Here is a 22,897-nt window from a genome sequence, read left to right on the forward strand (position 1 = left end):
GATATCTAATCATCACAGGAGCTAACATTTCCTGAAATAACAGCTTAAAAATGGCTCCTGTTACTGCATCTCACTTTTACACTGAGACAAGCAGAGGGGTTCTCAAGGGCCATTATACAATCTCTAAATCAGCTATATATTTCCTTTAGTGTCTGTTTCTATATGGGTTTTCCGGGCTGCCTTTCTTTGCTCTCTTTCTGTCCCTGTTCTCCCTCCTCCACCACCACCAGGTAGTCAGGCCACTGAGCTCTGCACAGCTGTGTCTCTCACCCTCTATCCCATAAGCAGTCTCTGGGTCTCTCAGTGTCCCTCTGTTTACCCTTCAGTGTGTCCTTCAGTCACTAGTTTTCATGAAATAATGGGAAAGTGCTGCCTGCTGCTTTGGGTCTTCCATCTTTGCTCCTAGCCTTTTAATGCCTCAGAATGAGATAACTGTGAGCCCTGTTTCAGCAAGAGACATAGGTTCATGTTCACTTCTCAGTCCAATCTGGGCTTGCATCTTTTCTGCTCTTTAAGGGAAGAGAATTCATACTTCATTTGGCCAGGTTATGTGTCATGGTCGCACCCTAGGCTGGTGACCTACCTTTTCTCTCAGACACTCAAAACCTTTAAAAGGAAGTGATCATCTGACTTGGGGATTGGGTGAAGGCCTCTGTGACAATCTGTATATTTAAGATCAACAAAACTGAGTTTTTCACTTTAAATTAAAATAACTATCAACTGTAGCTTGAATATTTAATTCTTGAGTGCACTAGATTGCTTGCCACACCAGCATTGGAGAAAATCATTCTAGTTATTGGTAGAGAAGATATGGAGTGAAAAATTAACCACAGAGATCCTTAACTGTGACTCTCCCCAGATTTGCCCACAGAGAGCCACCAAATGCTCCCCAAGAGGCAGTGTTAGTGATGGGTTGGTTGGCCCTGATGTCTGGCTGCCCAGATAAGTCACCTTTTTTGGTTTCATTGGGTTTTAAGACAGGCCAGTGTACATGGGCTATCACTCCCAGACAGAGTAGGAAGTGGCTTCTCAGGTTCACTTAACACACTGTGGCCATAGATCAGGGCATAACTTTGTAAAGACTTCCCAGTTTGGTGATAAGCCTTGTTTGGCATTTTCCTCCACAAAGAAAAAGGAACTAAAGTTGCTCTCTCCACCCCAACACTTGAGGGACTCGGAAAGTAGATTACTTGCTGATAGGAAAGAAGCATGTTTGGAGGAGGAAGGAAAAGCTGAGCTCTAGAGGTTAGACTACTGGTCACATTCACCCAGTGTGGACAGGAATCATGAGAGGTAGCTGCACAGGGTGGAGGAGGACAGAGATTATGGTTAACCCATTGTTGGTATCTGAGTGATGCTGGACTTACCCCTGCTTATGCACAGCTGGAGACTGGAAGTAAAGGGTTAACCAAAGCAACTCTGGTTCCATGAACTTTCTAAAAATAAATTTGTGAAGCCAGCCAAAATTTAAAATTTCACTCCAAAAGGATCTGCAAAAATTAAAGTTACAGAAATGAGCAAAGGTCATTTCTGAAAATAGAACCTGGTTCCATGGCTTATTTTTGGTAGTGCATCTATAACAGCAGGGCTGGCATTTTAATAGTAGTCCTGGTCAACAGGCAGGCTGATTTACGATTCTGAGTAGTGCTTGTGTGAGAATGTTATTCACTGTGCTGTTCTTGGCCCTAAAGATCCCATTAAGCAGATTCTTGCTGTTACTCAGATTTCTGAATTCTTGTTTTGAGAGATTTCTTTGATCCAAGGGTCCCAACCATGCTTTATCCCAAAGCTTACAGTACAACAAGAACTTAGAAGCCACTGACCGTTTGATGGGGACAGAGTTAAATGATGTCCAGTAGTTAACCTGACAGGTGTATTGGCTTTGCATGTTCCCTTACCTGTGGAATGTGGGGATGTTACATATTGGACAACAGCAATGATAAAATTGGAATTGGAGGTCTATATTGAAAATACAGCCTCCAGTCCAGGGGCTGAGATAGCTCAGCGTTTAAGCACACTTGATGTTTTTCCAGAGGACCTGGGTTCACACCAGTTTCAGGTGGGTGATGCTCCTAGCCACTGTGGACACCTGCACTCCTGTGCATATACATGCAGCCATACATCCTACACATGATTTAAAATAATTTTAAAAACTCTTTATAAGAAGCAAAAGAAAATGTGACCTAAGAGTTTAGGCTACTTGGCATAAACACTACAATTGTCAGGGATGAAGTGCATATGCACCAGAGATCCTGAATTTGTACAGTATCAGGCCCACATGCCCTCTCTCCATCCCCATACCCCACTGTGGCTCCTGTAGAGAGCTTGTGTTTGACTTGGATGAAATGACACATGCATGCACACACAGGCATGGCTAAGTGTGGCAGTGCTTGCTATTTGCTATAAATCACAACCGAGTTTCAACTGTGTGTATAACTTGGTGCCAATGGCCATAAACAGGAAACTGAGTCACACCAAGGTTCTGTTTATAGATCTATTGTGAAAGAGAGTCATTTGTTAACAGGGCCTTTCCTTTCTTTCATTCACATAAAATCCTTGAGTGAGGGCTGGGAAGCTTAAGACATTTACTATGTCCTTCTTGCAACAATTATTAATGATAAAATTATTTTGACAATTCAGACAAGTGATTAATAGCTTTAATTTATTTTATATTTATGAGTGTTTTGCCTGCATACATGTTTGTGTATCACATATATGCCTGGTGCCCACAGAGGTCAGAAGTGAGCATCAGATTCTCTGGACTTGGAGTTACAGATGATTGTGAGCCACCATGGGGGCACTATTAATTGAACCCCTGTGCTCTGGAAGAATGTTCTTATTATCTTCCCATGTAGACCTCATCAAGTTTCAGCAATGAAAGCCCATGTCCAAGCACACAGAGGGAGAGGACAGAGAAGTTGGTGAGTCGACTCCACAGACCAGTGAAGATGCATGCTCCCACAACATCCCAGCAGCCATTTCAGCTTGTTCCTAGGCAAATCTCAAGGAGCTAATGCGCCTTTGGGGTTGCCTAAGCTACAAACGTCCAGTTCTTGAATGATCACATTGCCTTCTTGCTCTGAATTACTGTTACCATTGAGAGTCAGGATCAGCTGATCTGAGAGAAAGGAACCTACAGCCATGGAGGAGAGGCCCAAAGATACTGTTCATTGCAGCCCCTCACTTGGACGGTGGTGTCTCTCAAACTGTTTCAGAATGTGGGCTGAAGTGAAGCTTATGGTTTCTTTGGAAAGTCACTTGTGTCAGATGATGTTTTGCTGAGACAAACATGTGAAGGAGTGTTTTCTTGAAGCAGTCACCGGTGAGAGGATGTTTCACTAAAGAAGACACATGAAGGAACTTTTCGCTGACGCAGACATAGGTGAAGGGATGTTTCGCTAAAGCAAGCATGTGAAAGGACCCGTGGCAAAGGATTCTTTGCTAATGACAAGCATGTATTGGTTCACCTTACATAGAGTATCTGAGCTCCATTTGTCATGACTCCATAGAGAAAAACGTACCAAAAAAAGGTGTGTTGGTGTTCTGGAGGTTTCTTGGCTCTTCTGTGGATTTGGGCTGATTGGCAGTGATGTCAGCTGATACGCACTCCCTGGAAGTTTTGCTAAGATCGACTCATGTGATGTTTTGCTGAGGCAAGGCCTGTGGAGGACACTTGATGTTTGGAGAACGGGTCTCTAGTCGCAGGTGGGCAAAGCGTGGATGAATGACAAACATGCACACAGGAGAGGTTGTGTGTAGAATCTGAATGTAATTTTCGAATCGAGCACCAGACTTTTTATACAGAAGACAATAANGAAGTTGGGTGACATAGCCGCAAGGTACAAATGAGGTAACCGATGCTTAATGACTCTTACACAGAACAGAAGAATGGAAACGCAAAGACTGACAGGAACTGGGCAATAAAATAACTGAGACAAAGTCAGCCCTATCTAAGGTCAGCTATAGTCTTAGAAGCCAGGTGTGAGAACTTTTCACTCCTAGGGCAAGGGCTTTCACACCCAAGTCATGGTTCTAACTAGGGAGTTCCGTTCTAGCTAACCATCTCATGAATAATGCAATACTCTAAAACCACAGCCCGGGGGCTGGTGAGATGGCTCAGTGGGTAAGAGCACCCGACTGCTCTTCCGAAGGTCCAGAGTTCAAATCCCAGCAACCACATGGTGGCTCACAACCATCTGTAACGAGATCTGGCGCCCTCTTCTGGTGTGTCTGAAGACAGCTACAGTGTACTTACATATAATAAATAAATAAATAAATAAATAAATAAACAAATCTTTATAAAACCACAGCCCGATCTACTTCCTAAACCATTGTAAATTCCTGTACATGGGAGCGACTTGGCTTTTATTGATAGTGTAATACCAGAGGCTATTCTGAATGTCACTGTCTGGTTCAAGGACGTTCTAGGACTGTTGGAACACTGGCGGAAGGCTTTAGCTATGTCAGAATTCAATCTTAAAAGACACTTATAATAGGATGATACTGAAAGAGAGCATGTGGATCCATACACTAGACTAACGCGGGAATGGAGAATTAAGAAAATACCAGACTCCAGGAGGAGAGCTTCCTTGAAACTCTTTTTGCCTCATGAGCAGCTTTTAGGCATCCCTGCCTGACAAACTGACTTGACTAGAGTGCCGTGGCAGGACTTGATGGGCAGGGATGGAGGCTTGCTGCATAGCTAGCTTTCGAGGCTTCTTGGTCTCATGTCTTTGCTGATCTTCACTTCGTCGTTGAGAGGCACAGCAGAGAAGTTCTCCTGGTTCCCTGCTGACTCCTGTCGATTCAGCTGAGGCCTGCCTGGCTCTGCTAGGTTGTGCCACTGTTTGCTATCCCGACACTACTGACCTAGACTGCTGCTGTATTCGTGAAGAGTTTGTGAGTGATCAAGCTACCCCTGCTGACTTCTGTGAACTGAACTGCGATGTCCTGACAACACAGATGGGATTTGCTCTAAAGCACAATTTCTAAACAAGTCCACTGCCTAATAACATTTCCTTTCCACTACCTCTGGTGGGTGGTGGGCTAGACGGGAGGTTAAAGCATTTAAGAACCTATATTAAAAGTAGGTTTTGAAAAACTGAAGCATGAAGTTGGCTCACTGTGTTGTGTCTCTACTCCACATATGAAAAACGACATATCTTTTTCCAATTTTTGAAACATGAGTCTTTCCCCACAGTTTTAGTGAAGTGCAATTTAAATTCTACAAAATGTATCTATTACAATCTTTTAGGATGCATCATATAAATAACTTAGCTTCAAATTCCAGTTATGCACAGGTTGCTGTGGGGTTTTGAACAGGTCTGAGTTCTGAAAAAGCTGACTTTAGCAATTGATTGCTTATTAATTCAGTGGGGGCAGGAGCAGATCCCAGGAGCCCCCCACTTCCTCATTTTGGATGACTCCCTATATTACTCTCTGGTATCACATTCTTCAGGGAGGGTGGCCCTGGAATCAACTGATTCTTCAAGGTTGTACTGAGTGGGACGTTTGGGAACCAAGGGCTGGTGTTTTGTCCTTGTCAGTCCTGATGTGCCCTTGCTTCCAGGCCCTTTCGGTGCCCAGGGCTGGGGTAAATGTAGCAGCTGCTCTTCTCTGAACAAGGCACAGCCGCATTAGCGATGCAGCCGATGTCTGATTGCACATCCGCATTAGCGATGCAGCTGATGTCTGATTATTGGTTTTACGTCCCATGACCTTGCTGTGGTTCTTTTTATAAACTCTCTGGGAGTCTTCACAAACAGATGCATGTTTTTCTCCTTCCTGTGTAAGTCGTAAACTCTCTGAGCTGAGGAGACAGCTTCCCAGCTCTAGGCTGACTTTTTTTTTTAATTAATGTTTAAAGATGTTGAGGTGTCTCATGAAGTGCAGAGACTGGCCCTAGGTAAGACTTCCAGACAGTAAGCTTATTTGTCATAGTAGTCATGTAAAAGTTTTATGTAAAATTCTTTTACTTTATATTACTGTGTGTGTGTGTCTGTGTGTGTCTGTATGTGCTTTGTAGGCTTGCATGCATGTACATGTATGTATTTTCATTCTGGAGATAACAAGACTAATTGTGGGAGTGAGTTATTGTCTTCCACCAAGTGGAGTTAATGACGAGTTCAGATACAATTTGTATCTAAAATCTAAAGGATGTATTTTGCATAAGATAAAATGACATTTGGGGGATTAATTTTTAAAGCTAATTTATGTGACAGTATTTTATCAGATCCCGAATTATTTCTGGTTGTTATTTAGGCATTTCTGGGTCCATTTGCCCACTGAGAAAAGGGTTTATTAAATGGTCCTTGAGTAGTTTAAACCAGTGTCTAAATGCAAAGGCCTGCCTGTAGTTACGGTGTGTGCGCAAAAGACTGTGGAGAGCCAGAATGCACTTGGGTAGGGCTGCATCTGCAGACAGCCGCCTTTGCCTGCTTTGCAAGAAAGAGCTTCCAGGGCACTGATTAGAATAAGAATTCTCTTGCCAACAGGGTGGAAACTGCCTCGGGGAAGCCAGCTCATTGAGTCCCAAGTGTCCTAGTTTTCATCCTTGTAAGCAGTATAATCTCTCAGTGAGGTTCACATGGTCAGAAAACACATGTGGAAGTATTGAATAGATGCTAGTTAGAGAGACACGGGTTTCAGTGACTCTGTTCACCATGCGAAGTGAGGAGGAAGCTGGTTCTGTTCTCTGATGCTATCATTTTACAAAGTTTATAGGATGACACCAGGTAAAGGGCAGATGGGGAGGCATAGGCTGATAGTCAGGGTCTGCTTAATGCAAGACTGTAATGTAACGCACTCCAATGTGGTATTGAATGATACTCGGCACCGACTGAATGCACCTCATATATGTTGACTTCTTGCTTTTAAAAAGTGTGTGTGTGTGTGTGTGCCACTGAGAATGTGTGGTAAGCATTTAACTGTGTATGCAAGCCAGCAAAACACACACACACACACACACACACACACACACACACACTCCTAATGTAATACTGCAGAACAGAGTTCTCTCCTTCCACCTTTATATGAATTCTGGGGTGGAACTTAGGCTGCCAGGTTTGTACAGTTAGCACCTTTATCTACTGAGCTATTCCACTTATCTCTATGTTGACTACTTAATCACCACAGCCATTTACCAAAATTTATGAAGGAGCTTTGCTGGACATGCTCATTTTACTAAAAAGGATTCTGGAAGACAGAGAATCTAGGTCACATGTCTAAGACTACACCGCAAGCATGCAGTAAAGCCAAGGTCCAAACCCCAGTAACTACGGGTGAAGTGTCTGCGTGCTCCCCACTGTGCCAGGCTACTGTGCTCCATTGTGCAGGTAACCATAATTTCTTCAGGGCACCAGCTGAGCTTCGCCCCAGCCAGCTGACTCCACATCACCTTGGAGCTGTGTCTATTCAATTCTCCTTCCATGTTAGCCCCCGAGTTTCCTGAGGGCGGGACTGTTTCTTCCTGCTCCCGGTCTTTCTTGTGGCAGCTTGTCTTAAGTGCAATGTTCAAAGGGCAATGCCAGTCTAGAAGTTTCCTGCCAGAACAACACCAAGTTTCAACAAGCTGTGTTTCTTTTGGAAGGCAGATGTTTCATGAACTTCCCTGGAGGGCACAAATGACAGACCAAATGATTCCACCCTAGTCTAGTTTGATGAGCTAGTGAGTTTACTGGATCTGCTTAGAGAGCTCAGGTGGCAGCCCCTACGCAAACACCCACTGAAGAGTCTCACCCCAGCCGAGGTGATGACTTCCTCACAGCTGCAGAGATGGACTCCTCAAATAGTTCCACCTCTGTGTGCTTCACACCTGCTGATGTCATGCCCTGAGGCCACATGCAGAAAGGAGTAGCAGGAATCTGAGATGAGGGTCTTATGACCTCCCCACACTCTTCTCCCATGAGGGAACCCCATCAGACGTGACCTTCTGGATTCTCACACCTTCTCTCTTGAAGATAGTGATGTCGAAGGTGTGGCCTTGGTGTGTTAAGCTTGAAGATGGGTGTTTAGGGCTAGGCTTACTGGAAGCTGGAGAAGGCACAGAAGGAGTCTTCCCCAACAGGTTTCAGGAGGGGCACAGCTCTGTAGACATCTTGATTATGGGCTTCTCACTTCTAGAGGGAGAACATCCATTGCTGTTCTAAGTGAGCCTGTGAGCGCTTTTGGGTTTTTTTGGACTGGGATGCAAGGGCTCTGTCTTTAAGGGAGAGGAGAAGATGGGAACGGGTTCTGTATGAGGCTCTGGGGGTAGAAAAAGATGTTTATAATCAGATTACTGCAGATGTGGTTGTTAAACAGAGTGAGGAGAGATTGTGGCTGAATAGATAGTAGGAAGTCTAGGACTCTTCCCTAGAGATGAGGTGCTCGCCAGACTGGCACAGAGTAAGGGTTCAGGCCTATTTGGACTAGTTCACAGAAACACCTGTGCACCAGCCCGGGCGCTCTGTTAGGAGTTTGTTTGGCTGAGGCACCTCACACATACCTCTATCAAGACTTCCTTTGTGCAGGAGTAAATCAGTTTGCTGAGGCTGCCAAGAGGAGTCCAGACCCGAACCTGAAACAATGGGATTTGGTTTTTCATTGGTCTAGAGGCTGAGAGCATTGTAGGATGAGTTCTTCTCAGATCTCACGCTCTGGCTGTGATGTTGGGACCCAATTTAGTTGACAATTGTTTGAGGTGAGCCCCCCACTCCTTAGGTTTTGTTGTTGTTGCTGTTGTTTTTGCCAAGTTGACGTCTTAGTTTTCTGTTCCCACTTTCTTCTGCTTCCCTTGTGGGCCACAAGAAGTTCATAAAAAGCCTTTTGGGACATCTTTGCCAGTAGGGCAACTCCTTCTGGCATTTGACCTTTGCCTGGTGCTATTCCATGGAGGAGCAGTGGAATTGCAGGCACCAGAACCCCCTTTTTTGTTCCAGCCTCTTGCCCACATGGCTGTGGAATAGAAATAGTCATAGTTGTCGCCTCCATTGCCCTGGCAGACCATGGTGACACCTATCCACATAGGAGCTGATGGTGTCTTTTTTGGTGATTCCATTCTTTACTCCTGTTCTATAAAGATCTATGCTATCTGGCGTGATGTTTGTGGATGCACTTATGTGCACTATTCATTTGCTTTTGTATTTAATAAATATTTACTGACACCTTTTGAGAGACAGATTTGTGGGATGGCCATAACAGGAGAAGGCAGGCATGGCCCCTGAACTAATGTACTCTGGGGAGGTGGTGACCAGCGAGAAAACAGAATGAACATAGGTCATTGCTGAGCTGGACGAGGGCTGAGGAGTCATGGAAAGGCCAAGGCAGAAACCCAGGGCACAAAGGGGAATCAGGTGTGGGGAGAAAGTAAGTTCTAGGTAGAGTAACAACCGACATTTCCTAGGAACTCGGCCCCAGATGGGATGTAGCTGAACATTATCCTGAGCGAGACTTGCATAAGCGCTCCAAGATTTCCCAACACCCCATCCTGGCATTGTGTGCATTTCCATTCTTCCTGGTCTTTGAAAGAATTTAATTAATGATGAGCCTGAAGCAGGATGAATGGGAGCATTGAGGGACCGAAGACAATGGGAACTTAAGTCAGAAAAGAGCATTTTATAAGATTAAAGAAGAAACTGCAGATAGAACAGGGAGAAGTCTGACTGTCCCCACGGATGGTGCCAGGCTCATAGCAGGCCAATGGCTGATGTTCCAATGAGTCCACTAGGCAGACCCACCACCTCCTGTCGGGGCTTCCAGCCGAGTGATAACAAAGAGGGACCCAGGTTTGGGGCAGCAAGTGCACAGGCCCAGGAAAACCTTTTTGAATGAAAAAAGAACTATAGAGAAAAAATATGTTGTAACCAGGAAATGACTATGTTTTTGTTTGTTTGCTTTACTTTGCTTTTTCTTTCCTTTCTGATTTGGCCTTAATAAGTGAGAAAGATGTTTTAGTTTGGGCTTCCATTACTGTGAAGAGACACTATAACCATGGCAGCTCTTAAGAAGAAAAACATTTAATTGGGGCTGGCTTAGAGCTCAGAGGTTCAGTCTATTATCAATCATCATGGTGGGAGCATTACAGCAGGCAGGCAGGCACAGTGCTAGAGGAGCTGAGAGTTCTTCATCTGGATCCCCAGGTAGCAGGAAGGGAATGAGACTCTGGGTCTGGCTTGAATATCTGAAATCTCAAAGTCCCCTAACAAGGTCACACCTCCTAGTGATGGTACTCTTTATGAGCCTATGGGGCCATTTATACCACCACAGAAAGTTAGCATCTGAGAGGTCTTGGGACCAGGGAGATCTGGGGTGAGTGTGAGAGCAGCCAGTGGAGAAGAGAGGAGAGGAGAGTTGTTCTGGGAGGCCCAAGAGGTGAAACAGGAAGGTTTGCACGGTGAGTGGCCCAGAAAGCAGGTTTAGAGTAGTTAGGCTGTACACTCTAATTGGTGACCTTCGAGACAGGACATCTGTAAGATCCAGTTCTTCCCAAACGGAAACTATCACTGAACTACAAAATAACATGTAACTGAATAGTGCGTTCCACTTAGCTTATTAATTATGTCAATGAATAGTGAACACTTGCCTTGTGCCAGGTACCCAACTCTAGGTTTATGATTGTGAACAAAGTTCTGAGGTCCCTGACCTCAGGGCATTTACAATCTTAGAATTATCATAATTCTTAGACATCTAAATGGTTAGTGATTGCATAGGACACAAACAGGTAAGAGAGTACAACATACCTATTTCTTGTTAGGGGAACTCTCCCTGGAAAGAGTCTGAAGTTGTGTGCAGTGTGTTCCTTGGAGACAGAATAGCATGTATAAAGGCCCCGAAGCAGCGAAAGGTTCTAGGTCACTGAAGAAGTAGCAAGTGGGTTACTGTTGGAGAGAGGGTTGAGGGAGGTACAGTTGTTTATGTAAAGGTTTTGAACAGGCCATAGAGACAGGATGTGGGCCCATGGAACACAGATGGCCTCTCTGTAGCTATAGGAGGGAAGGCAGGCATAGAGGTCTCAGCACAGCCACAGGGACCAAAAGCAAGTTAATGAGTTAATGAGTTCATGCACTGAGAAGAGAAAGAACATGGGGAAGCAGGGAGGGTGTGCAGCAGTAACTCCAAGGAGACCGAGAGGGAAGACGAGCATAGGCATCCAAGGCTGCCCACGTACAGATTGAGGTATCAACCCCAGGTACCTTGTATCCTGTCATCTTCTCTTTCCTCTCCTTCAGTGCCCAGTCTGAATCAACCCTTCCCGGGTCCCTCACTTGGCTCCTCGACTTGGACAGACTGTTCCTTTTCTTTGTGTTTTGACTCCCCAGGGATTGTCTCTACTTTCCAGATATATCTAGGAATGCAAACTATGTCCGTATAAAGTGCGAGGTGTCCACCTGGCTTGTAGATGCTTCCTTATTGTTACCAATGCAGTGGCTCTGTGACCATGGCCACCAGATGTCTCTCTGGTACCTGTGCATCTGTCATGTTACCTCTGTACTTTTCAGACTCATAAGCAGAAAAATAACTGGAGGTTATTTTTTATTTAAATCATTTAAACATCATTTAAACAATTCTGATTTTGGCTTTCACCAGAGATGTTGATTCTGTAAAAGGCCCATGCAGGATGCTTGGGCCTGCATTTTCAATAAGCACTCAATTGGTTCCAGTGGCGGTATGCTCATGTGCCTGAGCAGGGTGCTTCATGTATAGCATCACATCTAAGCCTGAGAAGCACAGCACAAAACTGGCAGGACTAACACACTCAAATGCAAGGGAAGCAAAGCCTACAGGGGCTAAGTAATTCCATCACTGCACCACAGTACTATAGGGGTCAGGATGTGAACCTCCCCCTGCTTTGGTTTGGATCTAAAATCCCTCTGAAGGTATGGCTTGCTGCCAGGGGATGGGTCCTAGGGAAATGGGCAGATCATGGTGGGCTAGTCAGAGGTGATGCTCCTGGTGTAGGATCCATTGATGGAGAGGTTCTTAGTGTTGCGTTCTTACGGACTGATTGTACTAGTTGCTTTTCTTGTTGCTGTTACAAAGTATCTGACCAAACGAACAAACCTTCCCTCTAGGTCCTTCCCTAGAGGGAAGGACCGATGGAGGGAGGGTTTATTTTTGCTTTACATTTTGAGGGTATGATATCATGGTGGAGAAAGTACGGTGGTAAACATGAGGTGTCTTGTCACTGTGTGTCAGTCAGGAAGCAGAAAGAGATGAATGCTGGCCTTCAGTTTGCTTTCTCCTTTTTATCCAGTCTAAGACCCTGCCTGGCTCATGTAACCGTGCTATTCACATTAGAGTATGCTGTTATCTGATTTCCCGAGGAGACCAGACACAAGTGTCTATTCATCTCAGACAGGAACTGAGGACACACCAAAGCAGTCATATCCCTAAAGTTCACGGTAATGAGCTGTGAGTTTGCTGGAGGTCTGAGTATGGGTGAGGGGTCACTTACGTAATCAGAGCCAACTCAAGGGCAGCTGTGTCACTGAAGGCCCACTCTAGCACAGATGACAGTCCGTGCGAGCTACAAACACCACCCTAATTACAGTCTACAACTCCATCACAGATACATCCAAAGGCTTGTTGCCTAGGAGACATAGAACCTGTCAAGTTATCAGTCACATTCACCATTGTAAGGATTCGTCTCGTTCCCAGCCATTCCTCTCTCTGTGCCGCACCTCTTGACTTCCTGGTAGCCCAGAGGCAAACAGTTTTGCTTTCTACCACAAGTTTCTCTCTGCTTTGTCTCAGGCTAGAGAGTTGGGACCAGGTAGGCATGGACTGAGACCCTCAAAATGGTGAGTCACAACTTTTCCTTGTATAGATTATTTTCTCTGGTGTTTTGTCATAGCTACAAGAAAGATCACTGACACATCTATTCTACTCCAAAATATAGACCTCTGAAATGACCCAGAAAGAGCCAAACCCCCAACCCATCTGGAATTTGGACTACATGCACACAGCTTTTGAATCATGTATTTGCATACACTTGCTTATTTTTTCTAAGTTTTCCTTAAATACTTAGAACCAACAGTGAGTCCCTTGTTTTCTGTCATTCAGATCTCTATATCCAGGAGCCTGGCACAGCTGCGAGTGAATCGTGCGGAGCCACTGTACCACATACTCCGTGTGCTGTGAAGTCACCCCTCACTCCATACTGTGCAAACGTTCAAGAAAATGACCAAGTGCTTGCTTTAACAATTCTAACCACTCCTGTGTGCTCCAGTGCCTCTCAAAGGGAAAAGGATCTTTGCAAAGAGGCAGCCTTAGGTTTGGAATTGTCTCACTGCAGAATATTCTCCACTTATGGCTGGCTTAGGTTTGAACACTGGAGACACTGTAGCTTCTAGAGTCTTAGAGAATGAAGAATTGGAGTGGAGCCCGGGCAGTGTGCGTGCATGGCATGTGATAGGGCTGTTGATGGATAAGTGTGGTTAGATGTTCCCCTTGCCAGCATTTCTGTGCCTGATATGAACATGGAAACTGCTGCTTGGCAGGACTCCTTTCTGAGCTGGGCCTCTGTGCACATCTGGCGGTGGCAGGTACTTGGAGAACAGTGTAATTGCTCCTGTAACTACTGCTGCCCCACTTTCCATCCAACTCAGAGACAGACCTCTTTGATGGAGCTGCAGAGTGCCTCAGCCAGGGAAGAGTCTTGGGCTGTGTTTAGCATCTCCAGAGCTCTGTGCAGACCCTGGTCCCAGCATGTCCTTGGGTGTGTGGCTTCAGGGAAGGCATTGGAACTCTTTGTTCCTTCATATTTCTACCTTCAGGGTTCATGTGCTTTGTACAAATCCCAGAGTGTTGTGGATACCAAGCCAGTACATTGTGGATTGGTGCTTCAGGTCTCCCATCTAGCTTCTAGCATTTTCTAGAGAAGTGTGATGGTCAAATGACTTCTCTGGTCTCTTAGCAACTTCCTCTAACTGTTAGTGTTATCTTTCTGATTTCACTCCAGTTTCTAATGCTTTAGAGTTTTAGCAATTTAAGTAAATCGAGCAAAGGAATCAATGTTCAAGCTGGAAAACAAAAGTTCTGTTGGGGGTACTGTTGGAATCAGGACCATTAATGGTTGTATTATGAATTCAATGTAGAGTATGACATACTAGAGGCTATTTAGCCTAAGACAAGCATCAAGAGTATTGGGAGCGAGCAGAGACTAGACACTGTTGAGCACTGAGCTCTGTGTAAATGCTGGCTCCTCTCCTGTGGACCTCCTATGCTGGAACATTATACTGGGTGGCTATTTATTTGGACAGCCCTTCCCCTTTTTTTAAAAGGGGGATTAATTGCTCCCTCTTTCCTTTCTGCCACCGCCATGCCATCCAGACTGCGGAAGACCCGGAAACTCCGCAGCCATGGCCACAGCTGCGTCTGTAAGCACCACAAGCACTCAGGAGGCCGCAGGAATGCTGGAGGTGTGCCTCGCCACAGGATCAACTTTCACAAATTTTATTGTTACTTTGGGGAAGTTGGTGTGAGGCATTACCACTTGAAGAGGAACCAGAGCTTCTGCCCAACTGTCAGCCTGGGTAAACTGTGGACATTGGTCAGCGAGAAGCGCGGGTCAATGCAGCAAAAACCAAGCCTGGAGCTGCTCCCATCATTGATGCTATGCGATCAGGCTACTACAAAGTTCTGGGGAAGGAAAAGCTCCCTAAGCAATCTGCCATCATGAAGGCTGGATTCTTCAGCAGAAGAGCTGAAGAGAAGAATAAGGGTGTTGGAGGTGCCTGTGTCCTGGTGGCTTCCCACTCTGGAGGTTAATTAAATGCTAACATTTTAAAAAGGGGGGGTTATATTTTATTTATGTGTGGCTCTCCCCACCCTCTGTGTGTGTGTGTGTGTGTGTGTGTGTGTGTGTGTGTAATAGTTTAGTAGTACAGTAAACATGCATGAACTTGCTACCAAACCAAAGGTAGAGCCTAAATGGTAACCTGTGTGGCAGCATGTGTCCCTGTTTGGCAGCAGGTGTCCCATGTGGCAGCAGCACGTGTCCCCCGTCTCCACCATCTCCGGTCATGAGGAAACCACCATCCTGAGTTCATTATTAGTTATTACTTGTTTCCCTCATTTCCTTCTTTCGTTTTGTTTTCTTTTCTTTTCCTTCTTGAGTCAGGGTCTCATTGTGCAGCCCAGGGTGGCCTCAAATTCATGATCATGTGCCACAGCCTCCCGAGCCCTGAGATTATAGGCCTTTGTCCCCATACTCAGCGGCTTATTGAAAAAAAGAGTATTTTATTATATCCATGTATATTTTCTAGAATAAGAATGTTGTATTTCAGTATGTGGACGTCTTGCTGAACATGTCCATTTATTTGTTGTTTATACAGCCACCTATGATGTGACCATGCCATTCTTGAATTGCCTGCTTCCCTGTAGCCACACAGTTAGGTTAATCTCAGGATTTTGCTTCTGTGAAGAAGCAATACATATTCTTGCATGTGATGCCATCAAATACAAGCAGGCTATTCTTCCTGAATTGTGAACTCAGGAGTTGTCTTGCTTGCTATGTTCTAGGTGTGAACTTACTTTAGCAGTGATAACAAAACAGCTGCCAAAGGTTTTATACTAATTCACACTCTTAGTAATCCACACACTCAGTAACTCACACTCTTAGGATACTCTTTAAACCTTAGTGTCACCACATTTAAATTTGGGGAGGCTTGTAGTAAGCCGGCCCGCGGCCTACATGAATCGGGCATTTCTGGAAGCCAGGCTGGGGCTGAAAGAGACTTAGACTGCGAGAAAAGAATGATGAAGCCAAGACAATTTTTTTCTCTGATCAAGGCCCGTGAGTTTACTAAAAGACTGTGCTTATAAGGGGGAAGGCCCATCCCGCTCCCCACAAAAAAGAAGCCAGCCAAGTCAGAAAGCTGCACCACAGGTGGCCCTACCTCAGTGGCGACAAGGTCTGCACAAGCCTGCTTCAGGCTGGGGGAGCTACGGAGGCTGAGTGCGAAGCACTATTGCATGTGGTCTGCTAGCGCTGCTAACGGTGCTGATGTACTCCCAGGCCTTTCTGGCTCTTCCGGGAGAGCCCTGTTCCTATTTTTGCCCATTTTCCTGATGAACTGTCTGTACTTCTTTTGATGCTATGAAAGGATTTGGTGTATGTTTTTGAAATTTAGGGATATTCTGTTTCTGGTTCAATTACTGATCCTTTTGATGATGATGATGATGAACGCTCTGAAACTTGGAGGCTTACATCAACAGGAGAAATTCTCCTCCAGGAGGAGGGACCTTACTGCTCAAATCTGGCAACCTGAGTTTGATTCCTGGAATCTACATAAAGATAGAGAGAACCAACTACTTAGGGTTGTACTGTGGCCTACACACACACACATTTACACATACAGCCACACAAGACACACTCACACACACACATTCACACATATATACTCACACATTCACACACACATACTTATACAGACATTCACACACTCATATACACATTCACACACTCACATTCACACACTCACACACATTCACACATACATACTTATACATACATTTACACACACACACACACACACACACACAAGATTAACTAGAAAACCTGTAAAATCCTTAAGAGGTTGCTAATGGACTCCCTACTCTTCAGGCCTTCTACGCTGTATGTGCGCTGGCTGAAGTGACAGGCTGCACAGCAAGCCACACACAATCTCTAGTCTCATATCCCCAAGGTGTTGCTGAGTTCTAGAAATGTATTTAATATTAAAAGATAAGCATCTAAACAGACAGCTTACACATAGGAATGTGCAGTTTTATACCGCCAAAAGCCCGTTTTGTACACAAGGACATTTGGTCACACACCAGAGCCAAGCTTACCTTGCAGCACCCGAGAACTGGTGAGAATGGCAGAAGAGCCCCCCATTGGCTACAGCGTATTTCGGAGGAAGCAGGGAGCACGATTTGCTCCTTTCCCCTGTCCCCCTTCACGCCTCTTACACTCCAGGATAACTTCCTTTGCGAGGCTGTGAGGTCCATCCCTGTGGGGAATCATAGACTTTTGACAAAGTTAACATATTATTCAAACACAAGAAAGACCAAGGTTCAGCTTTCTGGCTGACAAATATCTGCAAAATTCTGCATTGAAAAGAATAAAGGAGAACAAAACCAGAATCAAAACAATCTGCCTGCCAAAGAGCAACAAACTCAGTTAGGGGCTGGCTACTGTAACACCAGGCGCCCCCGGGAAACAACTGCTTCTCACTGCATGGCGCCCAGCCAGTCCTGCCCTCCGACTGCTATCTATGATGTCTTATCTTCCAGTACTTAGGTCGGTGTAGACCAGCTGGCCCCCATCTTTGCTTGGGTTGGTTGTTCTACTTGGGACGCTTTCTTGTTTGAGGCCAAAGACTGTTTACAAGAGACCTCTTCTCCACTCTCCCAGGCAGCCCAAATGCCCCACTCTTCCCTAGACTGCGGCAGCATTCTGCATTCTGTGGAGGCACCTGCTAGATGCTGAGGCTTTCTTGGTGTTCATTTGTGCATTTTGTGTCTCTACTGAGATCATGGTAGAGAATGTGCCTCACACTGAACTGCTAAGAGTCCAGTGGGTTTGTGAAGGAGAAAATATCCTTGCATCCCCAATTTGGAAGTTCTTTGTAAAGAGTTGTGTAGGTCGAGGAAAGCAGAGCCATAAAGGACAGACAAAACCAATAACCTGACTACAAACAGCGGACCTGGCTTCAGACTAAGTGAAGAGGCTCCTATCGAGGGCACTGCCTGCCATGCAGCAGTACTACAGCCATTTCTAGCTAACATGGAGCAGTCTGTCTGGGCTGTTTCTTCTGCTAAACTACTGCAAAAACATTCCTAGGAAAAAAATGTAAAAGGCCTTTTCTCCTCCCCAGGGCCAGTTCTGTGACTACTGCAATTCTGAGGATTCCAGGAAGGCACATCCAGCCATCCATGCAATTGATGGATCGGAACGGTGGTGGCAAAGCCCGCCTCTCTCCTCCGGCACACAGTACAATCAAGTCAACCTCACCTTGGATCTGGGTCAGGTGAGTGTTGCTGTTGGTTGGAACAAGGATACTGGTTTGGATCTCTGTTTCTGTGATTTCTGACAGACAGAAATAAATGTTAGTTTTAATACATTTATTGTTTTCAATCCATGACATGGATATTTGCTCCCTGTAAAGCCCAGGCCAGCAGAAGACACAGTGCAGATCCTCCACCTTGTCTTGGCTCAGTTGTAAAGTGCTTGCTGAACAAATATGAGGACCTAAGTTTAGTCTTCTAGGATCTACATAAAAAGCCAGACATGGTGGCAGGCTGTAATCCCAGGGCTGTGGAGGTGGAGACCGGGAATCCCTGGGGTTTGCTGGTCAGCCTGCCTGGTCAGCCAGCTCCATGTCCAGTGAGAAGCATGGTCTCCAAAGATGAGCTGGACAGTGGTTAAGGAACAGACCTAGTGCTGGCCTCTGGACTCCACACACAAGAGCACATATATGTATGCACACCCTCACACATATACCCACATGCATACACATACGGGAACACACACAAACCTATAGGTGTGAACAGCTGCATTATAAAAATATTCTTTATTCTTATTTTAATTGTGGCATAATGCAAATATAAAATGTATTGTGTTCACCATCTAAGTGCCATTGTTCAGTGGCATTTGATAGATTGACATTGTTGCCCCAACACCATCCCCACCTTCTGGACTCTTCATCTCCTTATTATGTAAAGCTGAAACTCCACACCTAGTGAGTTCCATCCCCTGTCTTCTTCACTCTGGACAACTACTGTGCTATCTTCTGGGGACCAATGTCTCTAGGAATGTCATGTAAGTGAATCATATAATATTTGCCTTTTTATGGTTAACTTACATCCATTAACCTATGCTTTCAAGAGTCAGACACTTTGTACTATACACCAGTATTTCCCCCTCTTCCAGGCCAAATGAATAGAATTCCATGTATTTTTACCCACCTTTGTGTGTTCCCATTGATGGATGCTTGGCTTACCTCCAGCTTTGAGCTATTGTGAACAGTGCTGTCAAACATATGGGTGTGGTAACTATATTTTTATTGTATTCATTTTCCTGGAAATCCTGATTCATGGGATATTGAATACCATAATTTGAGGCCTTATTTGGCCAACTGTTCACATGGAGGCAAGCTTGCAGTCTATTCTGTGTAGGCTATGAAGGTCCCAAGATGGCTGCCTCTGGTACATATACATATGGTCAACCCCCTGCCCTTGAGAACAGGCAACATGGTGACGGTTATAGATGTGACTCCATTGAATGAGGAATTTTTTAAAGGGACTTTTATGATTGCATTTTATGGTCAGTAGATTCAAATGGGGAGGTTTTCTCTGATGAGAGGAGTTTCTAGTGGGACTGCCTCTTCTGAGAGAAGACATTTGACTATAAGAGATTTTCCTACTAGCCAAGAAGGCAAAAGCTGTCAGGTTGCGAACTTGCCCTGGAAACAGCCATGGGGCAAGGATTTGAAAGTAGGCTCTGGAAGCTTAGGGTGGCCTCCAGCCAACAGCCCACAAAGAGAGAATCCAGCTGACAGCTTGATTGCACTTTTGATCTTGAGCAGAGAACTTGGCCCAGCCACGTTGACTCCTAATTGGTAGTTTGAGATAATAAATGCTATTTCAAGATACTAAGTGTAAGGTACTTTGTTATGCCCAAGTAGAAAATGAAAATGAATACAGCTTATTCTATAGTTTATTTTATTTTATTTTAGTTTTTCAAGACAAGATTTCTCTGTGCAATAGTCATGGCTGTCCTGGAACTTGCTTTGTAGACCCTGGTGGCTTTGAACTCACAGAGATCCACCTGCTTCGGCCTCTGCCTCTGGAGCGCCACCATGCCTGGCTTATTCTGCCTTTTAAAGGAGGGAGTTCACACTATTCTTTTAACACATATTTATTACACTCCAGTAGGCACTTGGGTTATATCACAGCTCCTAAATAATACATAGTAAACTCGTGTAGTGTGTTTGGAGCTGAAATGAGTAACAGAGGCCTAAAAAAGCAGAGAAGATTAAGGGCTTCGTGAGAGTCAGGGACAACTGGATTGTAGTTGGCAGCTTTTCTTTGGTGTTCAGAACAGTTTATTGAGAATGCAAGGAGGAAGAAGAGTCTTGAAGTGTATGAAGGACTTTGTCATGTGTGTAGATGTCCATCACCCAGACAAAGGGAACAGCTCTACACAGCCCCTAAGGCAGAGCTTGTGTGCGAACACAGAGCTGCATGGAGGGAGAGTGAACCAGGAGGAGGTGGCAGCTGAGGGAAGAGCAAGCATGCCCAAGCCTTAGCAATGACACAGGCTTGAGAGTGAGACAAGGATCAGACCTTAAAGTCATTTTGGAGTGCTCTGTAGAGTTTATAAAAGGAGCCGGATGGGAGACAGTTACTATAACCCAAGAGAAAGATGCTGTTAGTAGCCATGGCAGTGAGCGAGTGGATACCAGCTATGCTTAGATGACAGAGCTGCCATGATTTCATTGTGGGTTGCAAGTGGAATTAGCTAGAGAATTCAGGGATGGTGCCCTAGACTTATGAACACCACTGTTGGCTCAGATGTCCACTGGAAGACTGTGCATCTAGTGCTACTGTTTGGATTGCTGTCTGGGCTACGAGTAGACATTGAATATGGGTTAATTGAATATGGATTCTCCCCTGCAACTGCTTGAATCTGTGAGTTTGTGCTTTTCATCAGCTCTGGATATTTCAAGCCCTTGTTTCACTGAGTAATTCTCAGCACGTTTCCTTCGGGGATTCTGATAACTAATGTTAGCTTTAAAAAGTGTGTGCGTGTGTGTGTGTGTGTGTGTGTTTACCACATGTATGCTGGTGTTTGCAGAGATCAGAACCCCTCCCACTAGGGACACAGGTGCTAGGAATTAAACTTGGGTCCCCTAGAAGAGCAGCAAGTTGTCCTAACCACTGAGCTGCCTCTAAGGTCCCCAAAGGCTCACTTTTTCATTACTATTCCCCAGTTCTCTGACTGGGAATAGTATCATTTTTATTTTCCAGTTGACTTTTTTCTCTACTTTTTTCAGATAAGGCAATTTGTATTGTTCTATCTTCAAGCGCACAGGTTATTTTGTATTTTGCTTCTGTTATGCTCTCAGGCATTTGCCTCCTGTGTTTTCAGTCCCCCTTGGTACTTGTTCTTTGCTGTATGTTTTATTTGTTCTTGGAGGTTTTATACCTGTTCCAGAGTATTTAAGATCACTTGTTGGAACAGTTTATGACTATTGCCTTAGAGAATTTCTCATATTCTTCTGCCATGTCATCTTTCCAAGTTGCTATTCCTTCCTAGTGAAATGAGGACTTTCTGCTGTATTCTAGGTCTTTGGCTAATTATGTTAAAAGACTACTCTAGGCTCTGTTTAAATCTTGTTTAGCTGAGCATCTTCACTGTGGTGTAGGTCCTGGTGTGCCCTTGTGAGCCGTGGTTCTCTTATAGTTGTTTTTTTTTTCGGAGTTCTGCAGTGTTGCACCGGTCGGCTCTGTTCAATGGGTATCAACGTCTCCTGCTTGGTGCCACTGTCTTGGGGAGCAGAGTGAGTTTCTTGTTCCCCATTTAGTAAAGGTCCAAGGCATTGGGCATTTGGGGGCCCAGAGTGCTTTCTCTCAAACCATTGCCTGAGACTGCTGGTAAGGAACCGAGAGCATATGGACAGTGTTCAACTACCTAAGTGGATGGAAATTAGAAAAGAATGGACTGAAGGGCTGAGTCCTGCCACTCACAACACTGAGGAGCCAAAGCGAAGGGGAGGAACCAATCGGTCAAGAAGACTGGCCTGCATCACAGATGATGGAGGAAGTCAAACGAGAATGGGATGTCCTAAAGACCAAGAAAGACTGAGACAAGGAAGACAATTCCAGGTTAACAGTATGAGTCCAGTAAGAAAACAGCCCAAAAGGTCTGATTATAGTAAAAGATATACCAGTGGTCAGAATGTCTGCAAAAGCTGGCTCAGCATCATTAGTTAATAGGGAAATTCAAATCAAAACATGATAAGGGGTGGGGGAAATGGGGTGTTGACAGGAGAGATGGGGTGTCATCAGGAGACATGGGGAGTTGGCAGGGGAGATGGGGTGACAGCAGGAGACATGGGGAGTTGTCAGGGGAGATGGGGTGACAGCAGGAGAGATGGGGTGTCAGCAGGGGAGATGGGGTGTTGGAAGGAGAGATGGGGTGTCATCAAGGGAGGTGGGATGTCATCAGGAGAAATGGGGTATCATCAGGAGAGATGGGGAGTCAGCAGGGGAGATAGAGTGGTGGCAGGGGAGATGGGGTGCTGGCTAGGAACATGAGCTGCTCCCTCAGAGCAGTTCTCAGCACCTGTGTCAAGCAGCTCACGGCTAGCTGCAGCTCCAGCTTAGAGGATCTGCAACGCTTTTCTAGCCCCTGTGGGTACCGGTGTTCACATACACATATCTCCTCCCACATCATTAAAAATAAAGTAAATCTAAAAACATAACTACAACTGTAATAAGACATCATTTATACTGACTTAGGTGGTTATAATAAAAATTTTGATAGTAGCAATGCTAACAAGGCAAAGAAGCTGGAACCCATAGACACAGTTGGTAGACATGCAAAATGGTACAGCTGCTTTGGACACCTCACAAAGTCAAGCACACAGCTACCACATGACTCAGAGGTCTCACTTGTAACTTGTGCCCAAGAGAAAGGGGTGTGTGTGTCCACAGAGACCCTGCTCATCAGTCGTGACTGTACCACTGATCGTAAGAGCTAAAAGGTGGGAGAACTAGAAGCGCTAGCAGCTGCTGAATGAGTGAGCCTGATGCAGCATGCCCCACAGTAGGCTATTATCCAACAATAAGAGCTAGGAAATCACCTGAGAAAACCAGAGCTGGTTTGCAGGCAACGCAGTGGGGATCGGGCTTCCATTCCAATGCAATC

General features: G+C 45.1%; 1 pseudogene; it reads left to right on the forward strand.

Moving 5' to 3' along the window:
• The first annotated feature begins 14,299 nt into the window (after positions 1 to 14,299).
• On the forward strand, positions 14,300 to 14,748 carry LOC110285077 (annotated as a pseudogene).
• The last annotated feature ends 8,149 nt before the right edge of the window (positions 14,749 to 22,897 follow it).

The sequence above is a fragment of the Mus caroli genome, chromosome 18 (genome assembly GCF_900094665.2).
Source record: "Mus caroli chromosome 18, CAROLI_EIJ_v1.1, whole genome shotgun sequence".
Lineage (NCBI taxonomy): Eukaryota > Metazoa > Chordata > Mammalia > Rodentia > Muridae > Mus > Mus caroli.